The following is an 18,098-nucleotide window of genomic DNA, read 5'->3' as shown; positions in this document are numbered from 1 at the left end:
TTCATCTTAGCTTCTGGTTCTCTCTTTTGATTTTATATTGTCGAGGCTGGATTGATTTTGTCTTCAGGAGTTCCATGGTGGCCCAATTCCAATGTGGGTCAGAAGTTTTCAGACTTTCTCCTTAGGTCTGGAATCTTCTAAGAATGCTTTTTGCCTCAGGAACTTGGGTGTTGGACTGACCTCAGATCCTGCCTTGCCACGCAGGGCTGCAAAGGCAGATGGGGAGGGAAGAAGCCCCAAGATTTCCCAGGGAGTGGATTGAGTAGCTGGGTTGTATTGGATGCAAAGGATCAGGGAGAGGCAAGGTAAGCCTCAGAACCCCAGAAAGAGGCTGGCAGCCCCAGAAAGAGGCTGGCGGGTGTTGCAGTACCAGGGAAGCAGAGAGAAGTGATTGCGGGGCTGGGTCCAGAGGCAGTGCTCCTGGGGCCCAAGGAAGGCACCAAGCCGGTGGGGGTGAACAGGGTCGGGAATCAGCAGTGGCTCCCCAGGTGTCTGGGGCCCCAAGACTAGGAATGGCACAGGGCCCAAGCTTGGAGTAGAGAACAGCGGGGGAGATGGAAGGGTGAGCGCGGCTGGCGGAGTCAAGGCGTGGAGGGCTGCACGGTAGACTTACCCCCAGAGAGGCCTGAGGGCTGGAGCTTGTTTGTTTTTTTAATTACATATTCCTCCCAAGCAGTGTTTCTAACTACAGTAGTGAATACTTCTTGTTTCTGGAATTGACTTGAGTGTTGTAGGATGATAGCAACATCCATGGTTTCTACCCACTAGGTGCCAGTAGCAGTTCTCCCTTAGCTCTGACATTACCTAATGCTCTCTGAGATGCAATATTGCCCTGGCTGAGAACTACCCTGCTAAACCACAGTATGAGGAAGGATCCATATTATGATTTGAGAGTGGAGGAAAGATAGCAATTATTTGTTTCCTTTTTTGAAGCTTAGAAGTATGGTCTATTTCACTGAAATTCTAGTAATTTCCTAATGCCATCCCAAGCCTCTTGAGTGCTAGGATGACAGGCAAGCACCACCATGTCTGCTTGGCTGTCTTTTTTGATATCCAGTGTTGTCACGTCCCAGTTTGGGAGAAGAACACAGGCCTTTTGCTCTTTGCAGGAATGGAGATGCAGGGACACAAGGCCTTTCGGGGTGTGCCTCTTCTGACCTCAGCCCCTATGGAGTCTTACAAGAGACTGCATTACCTCAGGATCTCAGGACATCTGAACACATTCCTGCATCCTAATCATTCTATTCTCTTTCCTTACTCTTCACTGAAAAACTTCCAAAACCTTGTAATCATAAGCCATCTGCCACCATCCTAAGAAAAAGAACGTCATCAAGGTGAGTCTTTATTTTCCCTGTGGTCCATCTAAAAGCTTCAGAGCAGCACAAGGCAACTGAGATGAGAGCCACAGATCCTGAGCATGAGGACAACATGAGGAGCTGAGGCTGCCTCTCCAGCGCAGGGCAGAGGATAGCAGGGCAGGGGTTAAATCGTGTGAGACCTTGCTGCCACTCACGACGTAGGTCTTCTTTTTGTTCTAATTCTCGGTTTCTGTTTTGTGGGTCAGGTTTTAAAAACACAGCTTTCCATAACAAGTTTGTTTCCTGAAACAAGTATGAGCAGTGTACAGTGTAAAGACAGTGTTAACAGCACAGAAGCAGATAGGAAAGTATGTAGTTTTCTTGGGCTGTGCCCTGGGGCTGTGCCAGTCTATCAATGAATTCTGTGACTTTAATGACTAGTCTGTTTAGAGGGGCAGAGGGGACACAAAGGCTAGTAACTTAGCATTTCTCTTCCAGGACGGCCTGTTATGAGTTCTGCTTGGGAGACTGGTCCCTCCTGTCACATTGCAATTGCAATCACTGAAAGCTTGTGACACAAGATTGTGCCCCATAATCTCTCCTTGAAATTTCTGGAGTCTGCCAGAGTCCATACCACCAGAGGAAAAGAAGCTTGTGGAGAGCTCTGTGGGACTTTGGTAAAGAAACACAAACTCCTGAACTGAGACTGTCTTCCTGTGACTCTCAGAGAAGACATCCAGGGTCTGACTCTGTGCCCATATTTCCACAGAAAGGACTGTGCTGCATGACCTGGCCATCTTGAATTGGTGACAGTATTTAGCTGCTTTTCAGAGTCCCTAGAATGGAACTGATTGCTCTAATGCTATAATTAGAAGTCCTTCATTCTAGTCAGGACTGGTAGCTCATGCCTGTAATCCTAGCCCTTGGGAATCCGAGGCTAGAGGTTTTTCACAAATTTGAGATCAGCCTATACTACATAAGGAGTTCCAGGTCACTCTGGGCTATAGAGTAAAACCTTGTCTCGGGGGTAAAAGGAAGGAAGGAAGGAAGGAAGGAAGGCAGGCAAGAAGACTTTTTAAAATGTATTTAATTTTTATTTTATATGTTCAGTATATTGCCTGCATGTGTGTAGGTGCTCATGTGTCATACAATGCCCATGGAGGTCAGAAGAGGGCGTCAGACCTCTTGGAACTGGAGTTAAGACAGTGCTGGGAATTGAACCTGGGTCTTCTGCAAGAGCAGTCAGTGCTCTTAACTGCTGAGCCATCTCTCCAGCCCCAAGAAGACTTAATTCTAAACTGAGCAAGAAGATTCATTCATTGGCTATATACCCTGTATGTGCCCTACTTACTGGTGGGGAATGTAAAGTAAGGATTAAGTATGTGTCCACGACAAGTGTCCAGACACTGCAGAGATGGGAGACACACCAAGGGATAAAGAGCGTGCTGAACAGTGTGGACAGGAGGAGCATTAGGAACTCTGAGGAAGGAAAGGCCACTGACTGCAGAGCTTGAAGAACCCGTCCTCACTGCTGACTGAATCAGTGAGTGAAGTGGAATAGACTTCACCTGGGCCTTAACGGATGCGACTCAATAGGACGCTGCTTCCGACATGTGCAGAGAACAGGGATAGGCCTCTCCCCAGAGCTGCTCAGGATCCTTGTTTGACTGCTGCAGGAAACCCCCCCCCCCCAGGGCTGTGGTTTTGGCCCAGGCTATGCAAAGGGAGTTATAGGGTTCTTCTCATCACCTGTCCCTTTATGGAGTACCCCAGCAATGTCTGTGAGCAGCCAAGGCTGCGAACCACTGAGGGGAAGGATTTGAGAAGAACCAAAGACTGAGGCTGGAGGGGCGGGGCTTCACTTGGGTTTTACGGTTCACTTTTACAAGGCAGAGTAAGTTGAGAGCATGCCAGAAAATTGTGACCATTTGCTTTTCGCCTTTGCAGATGAGAAACCAGTACCTGGTGTGCTGGTTAGTTTTTGTCGAGTAGACACATTCTAGAGTTTCCTGGGAAGGGGGAACCTCATTGAGGAATCAGAGCGGCCTTCAGGCGTGTCTGTGTTTCGTTTTGTTTTATTTTGTTTTGTTTTGACAGTGTCTCCCTGTAGCCCCAGCTGGCCTGGATCTCTATGTAGATCAGGCTGGCCTAGATTTCACAGAGATCCACCTGGTTCTGCTGGGATTAAAGGCTTGGGTCACCATGCCTGGCTCCCTGGCTCTCAGGGCATTTTCTTGATTACTAATTGATGTAGGTGGGCCCATCCCACTGTGGCAAGTGGGTCTGGGCTGTATATAAGAAAGGCAGCTGAGCAAGTCACTGGAAGCAAGCCAGTAAGTAGTGTTCCTCCCTGGTCTTTGCTTGAGCTCTGCCTTGACTTCCCTTAATGATAGACTGTAACATGGAAGTGTAAGCCAAATAAATGCTTTCCTCCCTAAATTGCTTTTGGTCACAGTGTTTATTACAACTACAGAAAGCAAACTAGAACGCCTGGTAACTAAAGTGCCTCACAGAGGCGTAGGCTCAATTACTGCACAGCTCAAAACCAGGAAGAAATCTTTTTCACTCAGGAAGAAATGGACTTCTGACCTTGGGCTGGATCCAGGTACACAACTCTGACCTCTCTGGGTGTTCTTTTCCTCTTCTTGTTCTATTAGAAAAACACTGCTTAGTTCTTCCTCGGAACAGAAAAAGTATCTAATCATGTTTATTCATCTCTCCCACCTTCAGATGTGGTTCTCAGCACCCTTGACTGCTAGAGTTCCAGTATTGATTCATGAGCATTATTGAGAGCTTTTACATTTTCCCTAAACTTTACCATTTACTGTTTATACTGTCTCTAAGTTTAGAAACAAACATACCTTCAGTAACTAACAAAATAAAATCTAGCTCAGCAATTTTCAATAATCGTTCTGTATGGTCACCATATCATATTAAAAATAACTTTCAAAAGAATTTAAGAGTTTCAGACCCATGTTAAAGTTCACTTGTTCACAGTTCTGGGAAGGAACTCACTGTGAGTTGTAAACATATTCTTCATTGTTGCAAAGGGCTCTCTACTGAAAAGGCTCTTGAGAGCCCTTGGCCCTGCCTTCCTTGGTGAATCAGAAATGGCTGGCTGGGCTCTCTGAAAATTCTCTGGCTTGTTTTATCTTCTCAGACCCATCTGACTCAGACAACATTTCTGTATAGTGTGGATTGTATACCCACTGTGCTTACCAAGGAATTGTTCCAAAGTCTATAGCAGTCATGGGCTCCCCTAAATACAAACAGTGAGTACACAGGACATGGTTCTGGGTGTTACAAGGAGCAAAAAGTCTATTGTTGAGACCTTTCTAGTAAAGAAATTCCATAAATTATAGGATTATGTGGCTGCTATAAAGTCTCCCTTTAAGCCTCATATTCTGATAAACTAAACTTATTCTTTTAAAAGATATCCTAGTGACAACTTTGTTGCTTTCCTAAGAAAAGTCCTCAAGAAATTTGAACTATTTGAGTTGAAGTGATGAGAATCTTAAGAGTTCCAGGTTAAAGAATTTTAACATAAACACTATCTCGGAGTGTTCTTTTTCCTTCCAATTCTTGTAATTACTACGAATTTAGCATCATTGGTGTGGAGCAATAATTAAGTCCGTCTTTCCTCTCTTTTAATTTCTGTACCCTTGATGTAACCCCACAGGGCTTTGTGGACACTGTTTCCACCATTCTTATTTTTTGTTCTGCCTGTTCATCGGGCTGAATGATGTCAATTGTCGTAGCTAATTGCTTTATTTCTTTCTTCCTTTTTGATTTATTTATTTATATTTAATAGCCACATGATTAGAAGAAGCATTTCATTATAGCTTTAACACATTCAGTAACACATTCCAGAGCAAGGATACAGCTCTTTCAAAAGTGGCTGTAAATTTTTAGGCTCATAGTTGAATTAATACAGTTATACAATATTTAACTCAGTATAAACTCTGTAAGACATAAAATTAAATGAATTTTTAACCTTTAAAGCAGATCTCCATTTCATTTTAAAATATGCTGTTTCCTACATTTTTAATGCTACTAACACTTAGATGTTTGCATATGCATCTCTAATCTCTATGTATCTGATTATTACTAGTTACAGTCAGTTACACTTGGATCCTTGGCACCTGAGTGTGGATATAAAGTCATCAGGTAGATTTCAATGGTAATGTTTATCGCCTCTACTAATTAACATGAAGTAAATTTTTATGCTTTCTCCTCAAATATGTCTTTTCTTTTTAATTTGTTGATATTTTGTGTGTATCTCATATAGAACATCCCACACAATCTTATTCATCTATACACCCACTTCCCAAATGGCACCTCCCATAGCCCCCCTCCCTACTGGAATCCATGTACTCTGTCATCCCCGTTACTGTCCACTGTGTTGTCGGTGCCCTCAGTCATTCTCCAGTGCTAGTCCATCTTTCTTCCTACTCATTTCTGTTGTTGAATTACTCTAGGGAATTTTTCACTTTAGTTAAAATTTTCAACTCAAGGATTTCTGCTTAATTTCTGTTTATAATCTTCAGATAAATCATTCTTTAATTATGATCTATTCACCAAAGATAACTATAAGCCAGTATTCTGTGTGTGCCTGGTGTGTGTGTGTGTGTGTGTGTGTGTGTGTGTGTGTGTGTGTGTAAGGGGGGGGCAAGATGGGAATAATGAGAGTTAACTATATAGATACACCTTTGCTTGCCTGTAAAACTACCTTTTCTCATTTCAGAACTGGACTGTTTAACAACTATGCCTTAAAAGAAGTATCATTCTGTCTTCTTTGAGGGTTTCATCTACGCAGAAGAGGCATACCACTGTTTTGTGCACTTACCTATACAGAAGAAATCAAGGCTATGTTTCTGGCAAGAAGAGTCAGAGCTGATGAGGTACACAGTCCTTTCTGACCCAGCTAGATCACCTTTGTCACTCATCTTTCCAGAGCTCCATAATTGACATGTACCAAGGAAGCAGCATGCAGTAGAAGTAGGTTTGAATCTCAGCAATACCACTCAGTGAGTGACTTCGTGTCTTTGAGGCTGCCTGCCCTTCCTGGGACTTTTCATCTGATTTGTGGGTCTATTAATTACTTTTCTGTTGCTGTGATAGAAACACCTTGACCAAGGGAACTTATAAAAGGAAGAGTTTATTTAGCTTTCAGTTCCAAAGGGCCAAGAGTCAGTGCATCACAGCAGAAGGCATGGTGGCAGAGGTAGCTGGAGTAGGAATGGAAGCTAAGCTCTCACATCTTCAAGCAGGTACAGGAAGCAAGAGAGACTTGAGATCCTGCAAAGCTTAAGAACTCTCTAAGCCTGCTTCCAGTGACACACTTCCTCCAGCATATCCACACCTTCTAAGACCTCCCAAAACAGTGCCACCAACTGGGGACAAAAATGTCCAAATACTTGGAGCCTGTGGGGGACATTCTCATTCAAACCACCACAGTGGGGGTAATAATACTTTACAAGGTTGATGAGGGGATTAAATGAAGTAGGGACTGGAGTGAAATTCAGTGGCAGAACATGTGCTTAGCATGCATGAGGCACTGGGTTCAAAACTCAGCACCATAGGAAAAAAGAAATAATGTACAGAAAGCACTTCATGCTTTAGCTAGCTTGTTAAACATTAATTTCATTCTTCATCGATTGCTGTTTCAGTAAGAGATTTGAATGCAAAGGAACAAACCATGTAAGACAGGAAAATTAAGCATATTTCATTCTATATTTTTGTCTAATAGGGTTTTAAGACTTCCCTAGGAAGCTGATGTTTCCCCTAGGTTGTGTTCTATGAATAACAAGTTTAATTGATGAGATCAGTGAGTTTCATCTCATCCTCAGCTCTAATGGAATTCTGCTGCTTTACTCCAGACCAGTTTAAATTTCTCCATTGCTTTTGGGTTCAGAGAAAAGATAACAACGTAGAAACAGAATCAGAGCCACATAAAAATCAGTGAAGGATGTGTAGAAGAGAGACCCAAGGAAAGATAGGATCTGAGACCTGATTTCAAATAGGAAACCAGTGGGAAAATATTTCCATTCCTATATCTCTCTCTCTCTCTCTCTCTCTCTCTCTCTCTCTCTCTCTCTCTGGTATTTGGTGTACTTTATATTGCTCCTAGCACTAAAATTAAGACTTCATGGAATAACAGGTTTGAAAAAATTTATCTTTTCCTAACACTTTTTAAAAAATATTTTTAATTTTATGTGTATGAGTGTATTACCTGCATGTATGTAAGCATACCCATGTTGTATGTAAGCATACCCATGTAAGCATGACGCATGGAGGTCAGAAGTAGATATTGGATCCCCTGGAACTGGAGTTATAGACACTTGTTAGCCAACATGTGGGTGTGTTGTTGTGTGCGGGGGTCGCGCTGCTTGGCGGGTCTCTCGCTCTCCGGGACTGCCGGGCGATGGCGAGTGCAGGCTCTGCGCCAAGGCAGGCTGGCTGCGCCAAGCTGCAGGGGGCTCTGCGCCAAGCTGCAGGGAGGCTCAGGCTAGCTGCAGGACGCTCCCCCTGTGCCCGCGGTCGTTGGCCACCGGTCCGCAGGGGGCAGGGAGAGCAAAGCGGGGAGCGCAGGAACGGCGAACGCAGAATCGGGCGAGTGGGTGTTGATGGGGGACAGCTCCTCTGGGGAGACTGCTCACAGGCTGGTCCCAGGCGCAGTGAAACACAGGATACAGCTCAGTTAGATTCAGTGATACAGCTCCGCTTTATTAGGGTGAAACTAGAAGATTTATAGTGTGGAGGCAGTAGCAAAAGCCTCAGCTGATAGGTGCTCTGTAGGATGCTTCATTTACATGAGGCGGTGGGCTTCTATGCTGTCAGACAGTGCCTGGTTATCACATAGAAAAAACCCGGTAGTTTCTGTGCCAGAGGTCATGTTTTAGATAAGGCATCTGTGACGGGCACTTCAAAGGTGAGCCAGGAAGAGAGTAGGAGGCACCCCGCTGAAAAGGGGAGTCTCTCCATCAGGCACCAAGCTGGCTCGCAGCTATTCGGACATGGAGAGACTGCGACCCTAACAGCAGGGGTCCCCAACATCTCCCCCTGTTTGATTTAAAATGGAGAAGTGCCATCACAAGCCCTAAGAGCCAACTCATCTATCTCGGGAGAATCCAAAGTCTGATAATTGACCATGACCTGTTTTGTAGTGATTTCAGCAATGGCAGTAATTTGTCAGCAGAGAAATCTTATAAATAGTGAGCAAGCATCAAAATAACACACAGCATGACCAGGGGGCCAACAAAGGGTAGGAGCCATGAAAACAAGGGATTACTAAACCAACCTAATTGTTTGGTGGGTTGAAATCTTGAAAATAGATCATTACGAAGTTTTTTGAGAGTGTTAACATCGGTTTCAACAACATTTGATTCATTTACAAAGAAACAGCATTCCTCTCCCAATACCACACACATACCCCCATGTTCAGCAGTTATTAAGTCCAGTGCTCTTCTGCTTTGGAGCACAACCCTGGCAAGAGAGTTCATTTGTCGTTGGAGAGATTCCAGGCTGTCAGTCGTGGATGCCATTGCCTGGTCCAGCTTGTCTTGAAAATCTCCCGCCAGGTGCTGGGTTTGCACAATTGTCACCGTAGCAATGCCTCCAGCACCCAGGGAGAGTGTAAGTCCGATCCCTACCAGCAAAGGGATGAAGATTTCTCTCCGCTGGCGGCTGTGTAGGAGGAGAGCGGCTTTTTTTCTTTTTGAGTAGGTACACCTGGGATGTAATCATTACTGGTACAAAAAAGGTGGACAAAGAGAAATTAACACAGTTTTGGGCTTTTCCTTTGCACCATAGGAAAAGAGGAGGGGCGACGCATGTTGTAGTGGAGAGAGTAGTTAGTGAGGCATTTGTAATGAGTAGGCTCACTCTTGCTGGAAATGCAAATTGAGTAGTTAGCCAGTTGTTTGAATAAGGGGATATCCACTAGATGAGAGTCAGTGAAATCTTTTTTTGTTCCTGGGTAGAGAAGGGTGGTATTAACTGGTACTGCTGTCAGTGAGGTCTATTGCTGGAGGCACAAAAAAAGCAGTTAGACATTGGGGTAGGTGGTGAAGGGAAGAAAGTTAGCAACATACTGAATGTACTTGTTCCAGGACATAGTTGATCTTATCTGGTAGAAGTAGATATTGGATCCCCTGGAACTGGAGTTATAGACAGTTGTTAGCCAACATGTGGGTGTTGGGAGTCAAACCTAGGTCCTCTGCAAGAGCAGACAGTGCTCTTAACTGCCATGGTGCAGCACACCTGTAATATCAGTGCCTGGAAGTCTGCCACAGGAGGATCACCAGTTTGATATAGTTTAAGCTACACAGCAAGATTCTATCACTAAGGCTTTGCATGGCAAAACTGAGCATTCCCCAGGTGAAGTAGATGACCTTTATTATTTGACTGACACAATGACCCCCAACATTGCACTAGCCTACTGTTATAAATGTAAACACTTGAGAGACAACTCACGAATATATGTGCTTTTGAAACTTTACAAAGACTCCTGGGAAGATACTGATTATGTGTAGGGCTGAGTAGGAGCAATTCTCAGACCCACTGGGAGTGTTGGAGTACTTCCTTTGCATGCACGGGAGCCCCTGAGTTTGATCCCCAGTACTGCATAAACCCGATATGGTTGAAACTGTTTGTAATCCTAGCACTGGGGGATGGAGGTAGGAGGATCAGAAGTTCAAGGTCCTCCTGCTACCGAGAGACTTTGAGGCCAGGCTGGTTGACACGAGACCTGTCTCAAAATAAAAAATAATAAAATAAAATAAGGGTTTATAAGTTGATTTTTCAGAATGTTCCAAGACTTCATTCTTCCTTCTTCCCTATTGCAGGACTGTAACCAAGTCACCATGAAAAACACCTGTGCCATACAGGAGGACACTGGGTATCTCCAGCAATCCTCCTATCTCGGCTCTTTCAGTGTTTGAGTTCCAGGCACATGGAGACTACCACTAGCGGGTTTCCTGTGTGTCTCCAAACTCTGCGAAGTTCACCTCTGAGCTGTTTCTCCAGCCTCAAATCAGTGACATTTTGATGTTTGCTTTTTTCCTTCTTTTTGGACTATGGATTGATTCAAGGCTGGAAAAGCATGGGAAAGCACAAAACTCTTCTAACTGATTCTGTTAGAAAAGATGTTATTCAATAGTTAAGATTATTTTCTTCTACAATAAAAGTCAGCTTTTGCGTTGTGGCCTGGAATGATCTGCTTATTCTGGCATCACAGAAACACATTAAATGAATGGTTGGTTGAGAGCAAATGAAATTCGAGAGGTCCTGACACGGAAGGTGTGTCCCAGTTAATTTTTAACTAGCTAATGTGGTTTTTAAATCAATTTATCTTTGACAATTCTACATATGTTATATAATGTATTTTGAGCAGAATCAATCCTGAATCCCCTCTGCCCCCTTCCACTCTGTCTAAAACCCTTCTTCCTAACATGTCCCCCTCCTTCTCTGGTTATCTTTTTAAAATGACCCTCTGAATTTTTTCTTTTTTGTCAAAGAGTCTTTTATATTATTTCTGAGCAGCAGCAGGAGAGGAACTAGTGGGTGGGGAAGGGGAGGGCAGGGAAAGATAGACAGATGCTCTGACAGGCACAAAACATACTGGGTGAGTGTTCCCACTGCCAAGTTCCATCCAAACCCTGAGGGCCTGTTTCCCTGTTGTGCCAGGAAAGGTCTGGCTTGACTGATGGCAACCATCTACTCACTTCTGCTTGAAGAACTTGGGAACTTGAGGCATAAAAATAAAATACTATGGACTCCTCGAAGAGGCTTTGCCTTGGTCACACTCCCAGGAGCAGTAACCAGGTTCTTCCTTTGCTCCATGAGTTTCCTCTGGTTCATCTGTAAGTGCGAATAGAGTCTTAAATTATCCCTGACTTCACTGACTTTGATTTTCTCTGTCCTATAAGCATAGCAAGGGCTCCATATTGTGTGGGTAAGGGTTTGGATCTGGCAAAAATTACTTGGGGAGCTTCCAAAGATCCTCCGGAGCTGGTGATCGGTATAAAGGCTGCAGGGTTAAAGCTGCTCTGGATTCCATTCGGCTGACCTTCTGCGAAGGATGCTTTGGAATCCGTGTGGGATGCTGCCTTTCTGAGCGCTTGTTTGTAGTTGGATCGGGGCTTGGGAACCAAGGAGGAGGAACTCGGAGGTAGCATCACTTTTTGTGGCGGAATGTTTGGTTTCTAGCCCCCAGCTGTGGCGCTTGAATTCTACAGCCTGCACCATTATTCACTATCCATAAACTGGATTTAGGTAGTGTCTGGTGCTGCGCTTAACTCTGGTCTGAAAGCTACCAGGACTGAAGTTTTTGTTCCAAGTTGCTGGAGGGCAAAGTGGAGTTGGTAACTGCCTGCTGTGGGGTGGTACTTGAGCTGGGGGACCACCCCTGAAGCCTTGCTGCACAAGTTCTCTACCTCTTCCTCCCAGGCAAAGCCACCTGTCTGGGGGCTCCTGCTTCCAGCGGGGCTGGACACTGGGACCGATGACAGGTCGAACGGTCGGGGGAGTTGAAGCACTGCTTCTGTTTTTGACACTTCTTGCCAAACTCAGGTTTATTACCTGTGGGTGGGGAGACTGATGTGGCTGTGGAGAATACTGCCTGGTTGCCTGCTTCTCAGCAAGCCGCTGGAGTGCAGCCGTAACCTGACTTTGGTTGGACGGTCTGTTGAGTGAAGCATCTTCACTATCTTTCTGTGTCTTGACTCTTCTGGAATGATGCTTGTGTTGGTGGTGTGAACCTGGAGATGATTTATCAGAATGGATTTCTACTGCCCGTTGCTGCTTGAGTTGCTTTATTTTCATTTCTTGAATTGTCTCGGAGTGATGACTTTTTGCCCCAGTATCAGAATAACTACTGTTCTTAGAACTTTAAGACTGAGTCTCCAGTAAGACACTGGAAGACTTGTTTCGGGGGCTATAAAAAGTCAGCACCTCCTCCAGTTCAGCTTCACTTGATTGTTGGATGAAGCCCCGAAAGTTCTCTGCACTCACCCGTTTTCCTCCTCTTCAAGTTTCTTCCTTGAGTTAAAAAATATGGAACACTTCACAGATTCTCATGTCAACCTTGCTCAGGGGTCACACTAACCTCTGTATCCTTCCAATTTTAATACATGTACTGCCGAAGCAAGCACTGACCCACTAAATTGAATTGGGGTTGCTGGCATGTGCATGGGTGTGGGGTTATTTACTGGATCATGGACAACTTACCAGTAGCTATAACACCCCTGAAGGAAAATGACTGCCCTTTCCCTCCCCATACTGGAATGTTGAATGACTGACTTGATTTGTGCAGGTAACCACAGCTGCTGTGAGCTTGAGTGCCGCAGAACTCCTCCCCATTCTCCAGCTCTTATATACATTCTTTCTACCCCCCTTCGACAATGTTGCCTGAGATTTGGGGGGGGGATAGATTACCCATTCAGAGCTAAACACTCTACAGCTACTTATTTTTAACTTCTTGACCAGACCAGTTGGGAGCCCCTGCCCACTGCTTCTATGTCTGGTTAAGAGCAACCCTAATCTGCATATATAAACATAAATATTTAGCAAGCAGTTTGGCAATATGCACATTTAGCAAAATATCAGTAGCAGATTCCCCTTAGGGTTTCTGAGCAGGTATATAGTACCAGTGAGGCATTCTTTTATATGTAGTGGGTCTCAAATCCAAGCAGAAAGTAGTTTGTTAGCCCTATAACGGTCATGCTGTGTGGCAGAGTTGGCTCAGCAGTTAAGAGCGGCTGACGGCTCTTGCAGAGGACCCAGGGTCTCTGCACTCACCCATCTTCCTCCTCTTCAAGTTTCTTCCTTGATTTAAAAAATATGGAACACTTCACAAATTTTCATCTCATCCTGCACACCCAGCACCCACATGGTGGCTAACAACCATCTGTAACTCCAGCTCCAGTGGATCTAACACCCTCTTCTGACCTCTGTGGGCATTGCAATACACTCATACACATTTAAAATTTTTAAAAATATTTAAAAAAAATTCATGCTAGCAGGTCAGTATTGAAACATGCAGGATCTAGTACTGAGTTAGACCATTGATGACTTTTCTTCACCAGCAGTGTGCATAGCACCTTCAAGTACAGTGAAATCTAGCTATCAGAGAGTCTCCACCTCAGTTCTAGCTTGATTTCTCTATGTTCTGTCACCAAAGTGTGTGCTGGCTTCAGCAATAGGCTTACCATCTAGTTATGGTGGGCAGCCAAGAGCAATAGTCTGTACTATTTTGGAGGCTTCTGGGGCCTCCCTCTCCAACAGCTCAAAGAAAGCTATCCCATGCCTGGTTCTAGGATTCTTTAATAATCCATGACTTGCAGGGGCAGCATTATCCACCTATGCAAGGTATCTCCAAAATTCCCCTTTTAAAATTTGTATTTTTAAGCCAGGCGTGGTGGCACATGCCTTTAGTCCCAGCACTCAGGAGGCAGAGGCAGGCAGATCTCTGTGAGCTCAAGGCTAGCCTGGTCTACATAGTGAGTTCCAGGACAGCTATACAAGGAGACCCTGTCTCAAAAAAGACTCCTAAAAAAATCCTAAAATTTGTGTTTTTAATTAGCTTACAAAGCAGTGGGTTTCCATAAGGTTTTCTATACCTCCTTAGTTTTGGTTTAGCCTTCTCTTGAACCCTCCCCTTACCCAGTCCCTTAGTCTCTGCATGGTGCCCTCTTCTAGGAGCATGCAGTCATCTCTTTTGTTTTGAGACTGTCTCACATGGTCATCTCATTCACTTGCTCAAGCCTTCAGCCAGGGGGTTGCAAACCTCACCCTGCAAAGATCACTGTGCTGGCTCTCTAACAGGGGCAACACATAGGTGTATGAAGCTGTAGTTGACACTGTACTTTTTGTTTGTTTGTTTTAAGTAATTTGTTGAGAATTTCATGCATGCATATAAAGTGTTTTGATCAAATCCGTGCCCACTCCCTCCCCTCTAACTCCTACCACATCGCCCCATCACTTTTTCCTGATAACTTAATGTACTCCTTATTTTTTTGTAATGGAGCTTTTTGCTACTCTAACAGTCCCCCCTCTGAAGAGGTAACTCTAAAATCTTTTAAGGATTAGATACAAGCTCCCAAATACTTTTGACATTTTTGGACTTTGGAACAGAGTATGTTGCTAAGAGGCCCAAGGGCATATTAACTTTTAGCCAAGACACATATTTCTTTTGAGTCTTTTTATCCCAACTGCCTAGCAAATTCCTACCTCTTATTCTTATCATGCCATCCTCTGAAGAGGTTACCCAGATTGCCAATAGGGAATTGGGATGCAGAACACTCTGGCTTCTTCCATTCTGAACAGGGACTTAGAGTGAGGCATTGGGGTACCTCGTAGGTGGGTCTACCTAAAAGACTCCCAACTTGTATAACTCTTATCTGTAGTCCTTGACTGGTGAATAGGGGATGTGAAGGAGAAGTAAAGGCAAGAGTAATTAGCATTACAAGTTCCAGATGGGGAACTTGAAAAATAGACAAAACAGGGGAATTTTCAAATGTTCATATGAGAGTCCATTGGAATTTCTTGACAAAAGCTTCCAAAAACATCCCTCTATTGGGTTCCTCTTCATTTTTCTTTTGTCTTACAAGGCTGGACTCGAGAGTGATGGATTCAGGATTTGCTTTCAGGCATTTTGATAGCTGTTGGAGTGGTTAGAATCAGACACTGCACTTTTTAAAAAAATTTATGTGGGACTGGAGAGATGGCTCAGGGGTTAAGAACACTGGTTGTTCTTGCAGAAGACCTGGGTTTGAATCCCAGCACCCACGTGGCAGCTAACAACTGTCCATAACTCCAGCCCCAGGGGATCCAACAGTCTCTCCTGACCTCCCTGGGCATTGCACAACACGGGTGCACTTACCTACATGCAGGCAACACATGCATACACATAAAAAAAAAACAATAAAATTAAAAAAATTTTATGTATATGAGTGTTTTGCCTGCATGTATGTAAGTGTACCACATGCATGCAATGCCCATAGAGGCCAGAAGAGGGCATCAGATCTTTTGGAACTAGAGTTACTGACAGTTGCCAGTCACCATGTAGGTGTTGGGAATTGAACCTGTGTCCTCTGGAAGAACAGCAAGTGTTCTTAACTGCTGAATCATCTCGTCAGCCCGACACTGCACTTTTGTATAAATGAACTGAGCTGGTGGTGTAGGTAGCCTAGAAATTTGTGATAGCAACATGAGAGCAGGAGAGTAAATACCTTGAGTAAGAGAAAAATTGGTTTATTTATTTTTGATGCAGGTCTTGTAGCTCAGACTGGTTTCAGTTTCACTGTGTAGCCAAGGATGAACTCAAATACCTGGTCTTCTTGCTGCCACCTCCCAAGCACCATGATTGCAAACTGTTCCACCACATTCAACTTACCTATTCCCATTTTACCCCTTACTATACATCTGAACCTGGAGGAGCTTTTAAAGAGACACTGAAGCTCACGCCACCCAAACCACATCTCTATAGTGAGACTCACTATTTCTGTTCTGCATTTCTTTGCCATTGAAGCTACTGAGATCCTCAAGAGCAGCCAGGGTTGGAAAGCACCTCACGGGCATTCCTGCCTGAGAATAATGAGCTCTCACCAATCACCACACATCAACACTCAGCTAAGGGATCTTATGTGGCCGCCATATTGACCACCAAACTGATCACTATGCTGTCTTGTTCTCTTGCCTCTCTCCCTGTGCACAAGAGATCTCAGGTCTGATTTGTTCAGGAAGTGAGTTTGCAGGCCCCCCCTCTTGCACGTTTCCATCTGCTTCCCCAGATACGCTCTGCATGTGATTGTTTCCATGCCTCTTATTCTATCCTTTCCTTCTTCATTCTCCTGAGCTACTTGGTGGTCTGGGTTAAGAGGAGACAGAGGCAATATCTGCTTACATGGCAGCTCACAGGCACAGATCTTCCAACATGCACAGACCAATGCAGAGTCTTCAGGAACTGCTCTGCTGGGGACAGAGCTGGGCTGAACATCCCAAGGTATCACTTGCACATCCCACTAGTTAAATGGGACAAAGGAAAAGAAATACTTCTACCTTACAGAGCCCTAAACCTGAGAAGGCAGTGTGGGTGAGGCATTTCTTCATGAAGTTAATGTCAAGGAGGATGGCTCATGCTCAAGAAGAAAGATTTCCAACTTTCCTTTTGGAAACAATTTAAATTTGAAAGCTCCTCCCCCTTTGAATATTGATGTATTCTTCTGGGTTGCAATTTCTCTGGTGGAAGGAGACATTTTCAGATAGATTTGGAAGGGCAGGGGAGATCACTGATTATAGAGCTTGAAGGAGCCAAAGTCCAGTGGCATTTGCAACTCTGGTTTGCTCCCAGTGGATTTGAGGATGTGGTTTTAGGATCAGACCAGAGATGGTTCTTTACAAAATACTGTTTGTCACCTATTGGCTGTGTATCTCCTGTCCCCTCGTACCTCACTATTTTAACCCCACTTGGGTTTGGAGGTCAGCTTGTCTAAGGATTTGTGAAGCACATGAGCCCACAGAAGAACTTCTGAGTTAAGGCTCGTTTCTTCCTGTGTGGTCAAAGGAGACTGCATCCACTTAGGTGTGAATGTGTACCAGAGCAAGTGTGTCCATCTGAACCCTGTTCGGTGCTAAATGATCAGAAGGAAGCTAAGCCAACCCTGAACTGTGGGAAACGATGCCCCTCTACATCCTAATCAGGTCAAGAAAGACTGGTCCTCTGTGCTTACCCTGTCCTCATCCATGCCCAAAGGGGATGCTTATGACCCTGGGCCTTCATGACCTGTGGCACACTGTGCCACTACTGGGACATCAAATGTCCCATCTACTGTCTTCTGTGTATCAGTTTCCAGGAGGGTGATCCTCTTAACACCTCCAGGATCGAATGGAAATGGGCTTTTTTGAGAACTTGGAAGGCTCAGGAAAGCTACCCACAGGGCCTGGAATTTAAACGAAGCCATTCAGCACTCAGGCCAATGGTCAAAAGATGATGGCCAGTGTCTCTTCTGCACAGAGAACAACCACAGTTTCCTGTGCAAAGTCTTTCCCAGTCTTCCCTGTGGGTTCTCCTAGCAGAATTCCTCATCCACACTGCTCTTCCCCTCATTCTCAGTTTACTGCAAAGCCAGACCTATGCCAGGCTACTGCAGCTACCTAGAATACCCTGTGCCTGGCCAGTATTCAAATGCATTCTTCCTTGGAAGGGTGGGTTTTCTGGACACTCATGTTTGTTGGGAGGGGCTGGTAAAGTACAGGTAACTGAGCCTCCCCGAGAATCTCTGAGACACTTCATTTTTAATACATCATACAGGTGCTTATGCCCACACTTTGGGAACAACTGGGTTTAAAGGTAGAACAGGGTCAGGAGGGCTAATTGGAAAGTTTCGCTGGTCTCCAGGCCAGGCTCAGGCTTGGATCAGGGATGGGAGGACACAGATGAAACCAGGTCAGGACAACCAGGAGCTGTGCCTGGGTAGCTAAAGAACAAAGGGGAGAGGCTTCTAGATTGACTGGCTTTTCCTTGAAGGATCCAGAGGAAGGACTCTGAGGGACGATCTGGGAAGTACAGATGCGGGTGACAGCTGATTTTGGGCAGCTGAGTTTAAAGAACCCAGAACCCCCTGGCTGGAACCTGCCCATAGGTAGTAGAACATTTTCTTCTGGATCAAGTGAGAGGAGTTGTGGAGCTGGAGCTACCAGCCACAGAGGTGGGACATGGAACATAGCTTACAATTTGGTGATGAGAACACAGGCTCTGGGATCAGGTTGCTGTCTTTGGATTCTCATTGGGACACAATC

General features: G+C 44.7%; 1 non-coding gene and 1 pseudogene across 1 annotated transcript; both read right to left on the bottom strand.

Moving 5' to 3' along the window:
• Nucleotides 1-7,806: 7,806 nt before the first annotated feature.
• Nucleotides 7,807-12,122, bottom strand: LOC115069458 (annotated as a pseudogene).
• A 225-nt stretch (nt 12,123-12,347) lies between these two features.
• Nucleotides 12,348-12,451, bottom strand: LOC115069459. Its single transcript, XR_003848724.1, has one exon. It is a non-coding gene; the product is annotated as a U6 spliceosomal RNA (small nuclear RNA).
• Between the last annotated feature and the right edge of the window lie 5,647 nt (nt 12,452-18,098).

The sequence above is a fragment of the Nannospalax galili genome, unplaced genomic scaffold (assembly GCF_000622305.1).
Source record: "Nannospalax galili isolate Female #2095 unplaced genomic scaffold, S.galili_v1.0 scaffold1513, whole genome shotgun sequence".
Lineage (NCBI taxonomy): Eukaryota > Metazoa > Chordata > Mammalia > Rodentia > Spalacidae > Nannospalax > Nannospalax galili.
The sequence above is the reverse complement of the archived record's forward strand: the minus strand, read 5'-3'. Positions and strand labels throughout refer to the sequence as shown.